The 6,000-nt window shown below is 47.3% G+C and overlaps 1 protein-coding gene across 1 annotated transcript in view; it reads left to right on the forward strand.

Annotated features, from left to right (window-relative positions):
• Positions 1-6,000, forward strand: part of tgfbr1b (transforming growth factor, beta receptor 1 b) — a 75,098-nt gene that overhangs the window by 54,594 nt on the left and 14,504 nt on the right. The gene's annotated exons all lie outside the window — the stretch shown is intronic.

Here is a 6,000-nt window from a genome sequence, read left to right on the forward strand (position 1 = left end):
GCTGCCTGATGCTCCTGCTGTGGGAGAAATCAGACGCTCTTTGGAGGAAATTCCTCGAGGAAAGTTGCGGCTCTTTTCTTCCTCGTTGGTAGTTTTGGTTAGTTTTGTTCAATGCTGTTTACGATACAACGCCGCAGCGTCGGCTTGATGCTGCAACCGCAGCGTTTTCCATGAGGACACCCGTCAGTTTGTCGAGAGCTGGAGGCAGCTACTTGTAATTCTCTATGTAGGTGAAGCCCTGACAGTCATTCTGAACCTCAAAGGCCTGGAGTCCTTGTCAATAACACCGATCAGTCATATGACACACACACACAGGAACACACTCTCGCACACTCCCCAGAGAGGAAGAAACCGCTCAGCTTGCAGGAGGTGGGTGTGTGTGTGTGTGTGTGTGTGTGTGTGTGTGTGTGTGTGTGTGTGTGTGTGTGTGTGTGTGTGTGTGTGTGTGTGTGTGTGTGTGTGTGTGTGTGTGTGTTGTATCTCCTTTAGCCTCTGGTTTCGGGTTTACCTGTCCTATAGAGAGAGACACACACACACACACACACACACACACACGCTCATGTTACCATGTGCTGTGTAGAGGAACACTGTAACAGTTCAGATCTTCATAGTAAAACAAACATACTTGATAAAGTTCAGTGTATTTTCAAATTATTATATATCGACACCCTCTTAAAATAATGGCCTAAGTCATTTTTTCAGGTTTTTCAGGAAACACAAAAAACTCAACAAAAGAGTCACACTTTTGACATAGGCCATTATACAACCGGGGGTAGAATTGCATGTTCCCCTCAACTGAGGATTCAGGCGATTTTACCAGAGGTGGCCAGCATCATGAGGGGGTGATTTAGGCAAAAAAAACATTTTTGTCAAAACATGACTTAGGCCATTATTTTAGGAAGGTGACGATATTATATTATTACTATTATTATTTTGTTACTGACTCTGTTGTTGTTGTATTTCTGTGACTTTTCAGTTCATTCGGACTAAATATTGATCAACGTAATCAACGACGTCCATATTTTAAATCAATGGATCATGGAGGATGAGCACATCACTGAGTCGTGTTGAACCGGTGCTGTTGTGATTATTATTGTTTATGGCGCACAGTGAGGTCAGTCACTGAGTGAAGGATCACTTCATGTGTTGGTGTCAGAGCTTGTTCATTTCTCTTGTTCTTGTAGCTGATGAAGACTCATAAAGTCAGAAAGTCGTCTGCTGTTAGAACTGACTCTGGATGAGTGTTGGAGAAAATGTTTAGACCTGAATCTGAACCTTATTGATCTCGTCAGAGTGTCAGATGAGACGATACAGGCGTCCATCTCCAGACCAGACTTCTTTATTAACACACACTCTGCTGTCCAGACACTCTTCTTACAGCTGGATATAAACACTGGAGCAGATCAGGATGACATCAGAGCTCATCTTCTAACACATTCAAACCTCTGGATAGTTTCTACACTCAGGTTCTTTCTAAAGCAGCATCTCCACCTCTTGTTTAAATTAAACCGATGAAGGTTAGACTCTCTTATTTTCTCATTTTCTCTGTCTCTCTCTCTCTGTCTCTCTCTGTCTCTCTTTCTGTTTCTCTCTGTCTCTCTCTCTCTCTGTCTCTCTCTCTCTGTCTCTCTCTGTCTCTCTCTCTCTGTCTCTCTCTTTCTCTCTCTCTCTCTCTCTCTCTCTTTATCTCTCTCTCTGTCTCTCTCTCTCTCTTTCTCTCTCTCTCTGTCTCTCTCTCTCTCTGTCTCTCTCTGTCTCTGTCTCTCTCTCTGTCTCTCTTTCTCTCTCTCTCTGTCTCTCTCTCTCTCTGTCTCTCTCTCTGTCTCTCTCTCTGTCTCTCTCTCTCTCTCTGTCTCTCTCTCTCTCTTTATCTCTCTCTCTGTCTCTCTCTCTGTCTCTCTCTCTCTCTCTGTCTCTCTCTCTCTCTCTCTCTGTCTCTCTCTCTCTCTTTATCTCTCTCTCTGTCTCTCTCTCTCTCTGTCTCTCTGTCTCTCTCTCTGTCTCTCTCTCTGTCTCTCTCTCTCTGAGTGAATGGCGGAGTGAGTGAGAGCGTGGTGAGTGAACGTTGGTGTGTTTGAGGTTTTTGAGCCTTTTTCTATCTGTTTTATGTGTTTCTTTTTCTTTCACACAGTTGCTGTAGTTTGTCACTAAGTGTAGTTGGGGTGTAGTTGGGTTTGGGTGGGGCAGTATGCCCGTGGTGGAGGGTGGTGTGGAGTATGAGAAGCTAACACGCCGGCATGCTATCAAACTGGTGCCGGCTGTAAACTGCTCCGTGGAGGAGGCCAGTTTAGCGGTGGGAGAGGTGGTGGGATGCGGGAGTGTGCGGTCTGCCTCCCGCATGCACGGAGCCATTGTGATCTTTTTAGACAGCACAGAGAAAGTCAACGCTGTGGTGGAGACAGGTGTCGTTATACAGGACACCTTTGTCCCTGTCCTCCCGCTGGTTAGTCCAGCTAAAAGGATCACAATCTCTAACGCTCCCCCGTTTATTAAAAATGACACCCTGTCCTCTGCACTGGCTCGATATGGACAACTGGTGTCTCCCATTAAGATGGTGTCTCTGGGCTGCAAGTCTCCCCTGCTGAAACATGTGGTGTGTCACCGCAGACAGGTGTTCATGGTGTTGAAAGAAAACACTGAGCTGAACCTCAGCTTTAATTTTAAGGTGGACGGGTTTAATTATATGGTTTACGCTTCGTCTGACACCATGAAATGTTTCGGTTGTGGGGCAGAGGGACATTTGCTCCGTTCCTGCCCGGAGCGGGAAGCGGTGCGGCGGCCGGCTGCTGCTGGGGGGCCGGCGGCCCCTCGTCGGGGGCCGGGGCCGGAGCCGGAGCCGGAGCCGGTGGCTCCGGTGGCTCCGGTGGCTCCGGTGGCTCCGGTAGCTCCGGTGGCTCCGGCTTCTGCTGTTCCGGCTCCCGGCGGGGGATCGGCGGCTCCAGGACCGATTGAGTCTGCTGGCAGCGCCGGGTCGGGCGTTGCCGTTCCCGGCGGGGATCCAGCTGATGGTGCCCCCCCTGCTTGTTCTGGGAAGGAGGGGGCTGATAAAGGTGATCAATCTGATTCTGCAGCTCAGACTGAAGACAGGTCAAAGCCTGCTGATAATGGTTTGAGTGAAAGTGAGTCGTCTGATAATGAGGATTGTTTTGCAGACGAGGATATGTCAGATGATGAATTGTTAAAAGTGTCACAGAAAAGGAAGAATCAGGACTCTGTTCAGAACAGAGCAAAGGTTTTAAGAGCAGGGAACCTGAAAGTGAGGAAGTCGATGGAGTCTGAGAGTGACTTCTCACTGACACAAGAAGATCAACAGAGTCTTTACTCTCATGAGGACATCACAAAGTTTCTGAGGGAAACTAAAGGCCACAGGCTGGTAAAACTGGAGAACTTTTTCCCTGATCTGAAACTCTTCGTTAAATCTGCAAGGCCCTTAACTTTAAAATCTGCAAATTTAGGAGATGATGTGATATCTGAGCAGGAGGTCCACAGACTACGTAAACTGGTTCATAAGATCAGAACCAATGAGCTCCATGAAGATGTTTAATAATATTTGTTTTTCTTATTTTCTGTTATGTTACATTCTTGTGTTTTTCCTCTCTCTCTCCATGTGTGATTTTAAGATAGGCACTTTAAATATTAATGGAGCTAGAGATGAGGGTAAAAGGGCTGCTCTTTTTAAATTAATGGAGTTAAAACATATTGATATCATGATGGTTCAGGAGACACACAGTACCCCTGATATTGAGAGTGACTGGAGGAGGGGATGTTCTGGGGAGGTCATCCTGAGCCACAAGTCCAGCTGTAGTGGAGGAGTGGGGATTGTTTTCTCCAGGAGCTTCCTGCCTGCTTCATATACAGTGGACGAAGTAATTAAAGGCAGTATACTTAAGGTCACAGCTCAGTTTGAACGGGTCTGTGCTGTTTTTATCTGTGTTTATGCTCCAACCAATGGAGTGCAAAGAGTAGCAGTCCTTGATGTTTTATGTGATACTATCAAGAACTGTAACAGAGATGTATATTTATTTGTGGGGGGTGATTTTAACTGTACTGAAAATCCCAGTTTGGACAGAAACCACCATGAGCCTCATCCTGCTTCGTCACACAGGTTCAGACAGTTGACAGAAGCACATGAGCTGTCAGATGTGTGGCGGACTTTTTATGCACATCACAGGCAGTACACCTGGAGTCACTGCAAAGACAATAAAATATCTCTGGCCAGGTTGGACCGTCTGTACGGTTTTAAGCACAGTTTGAACATTTTTAACAGTTGTCACATTACCCCTGTTGGTTTTTCTGACCACTGTCTTGTTTTTAGCTCTGTTTTAATCCAAAATGTGCGTTTGCAGAGTGCCTACTGGCATTTTAACAGCTCATTGCTTCAGAGCAAGGATTTCCGAGCAGCTTTTGAGTGTTTTTGGGCTGCTCACAGACATTGTAAGAGGGATTTTAATTGTGTACAACAGTGGTGGGATGTGGGCAAGGCTCAGATCAAACAGTTGTGTCAGAGGTTCACTCGCAATGTCACCAGAGATTTAACCAGATCTATGCAGGACCTAGAGATTCAGGTGGTAGAACTGCAGGGTTTGGTAGATTCTACAGGAGATCGAGGGCTTTTAGATTCCCTCAAATCCAAAAAGTCGGCTCTGGCCAACCTGCTGGGCATTGCAGCACAGGGAGCTCTGGTCAGGTCACGATTTCTGGACGTCTCACAGATGGATGCCCCCTCTCAGTTTTTCTTTGGCTTGGAGAAGAGGAATGGTCAGAGGAAGGTGATTCATTCTTTACGGTCTGGCAGCGGCTCTGTGGTCTCAGACTCTGCTGGGATCAGGAGGCTAGCGGCCAGCTATTACACCGATCTGTATAAGAGTGAATTCACATTGAACTCTTCATTGTGCAGCAGCTTCTTCACTGGTCTCCCTCAGGTGGAAGCAAAGGACAATGACAAGCTGGAGTCTCTGTTAACTCTTCCTGAAATGTCTGCGGCTCTGATGAGTTTGCACAGTGGCAGAGCTCCAGGCTTGGATGGTCTACCTGTGGACTTTTATAAGGCGTTCTGGTCAGTACTGGGTGAGGACTTGCTGGAGGTGATCTCAGCCAGCCTAGAGACAGGACGGCTGCCTCTGAGCTGTAGGAGGGCGGTCATCACCCTGCTACCGAAGAAAGGTGACCTGCAAGAGCTGAAAAACTGGAGACCTGTTTCACTGCTCTGCACGGACTATAAGATTCTGTCCAAGGTCCTGGCCACCAGACTGAGAGGGGTGATGGCTGCCGTTGTCCACACTGACCAGACTTACTGTGTGCCCGGCAGGCTGATAAGTGACAATGTCACTTTAATTCGTGATGTTTTGGAGGTCTCTGGCTCATTGGCTGTAGACACTGGTCTGATTTCAATAGACCAGGAAAAGGCTTTTGATCGGGTTGAACACCAGTACTTGTGGCAAGTCTTAGCTGCTTTTGGGTTCAGCCCAGGTTTCATAGCCAAGATCCAGGTTCTCTATGGTGACATTGCGAGCGTGTTGAAAATGAATGGGGGTCTGAGTGCTCCCTTTGCTGTCCAGAGGGGTGTCAGACAGGGCTGTCCTCTGTCTGGCATGTTGTACTCTCTGGCCATCGAGCCTCTGCTTCACAAGCTGAGAACTGGACTGAGTGGTGTTTGTTTCCCCAACTGTGACGTCTCTTTTAAACTGTCTGCATACGCTGATGATGTCATTGTCCTGGTCAACTCCCAGACTGATATTGATATTTTAGAGAACACCGTGAACCGTTTTGGCTCTATCTCCTCAGCCAGGGTGAACTGGGGGAAGAGTGAGGCGGTCATGGTGGGGGACCGGCTGAGGGATCGGCTCAGGCTACCTGGAGGGTTGGTCTGGAGAACAGGAGGGCTAAAATATCTGGGAGTGTTTTTAGGAAATGAAACGTTTTTAAAGAAAAACTGGGACAATGTTTTAGAAAGGGTCAAAGGTCGGCTAATGAAATGGAAATGGATTTTACCTAAATTGT

This window comes from Seriola aureovittata, chromosome 20 (assembly GCF_021018895.1).
Source record: "Seriola aureovittata isolate HTS-2021-v1 ecotype China chromosome 20, ASM2101889v1, whole genome shotgun sequence".
NCBI lineage: Eukaryota > Metazoa > Chordata > Actinopteri > Carangiformes > Carangidae > Seriola > Seriola aureovittata.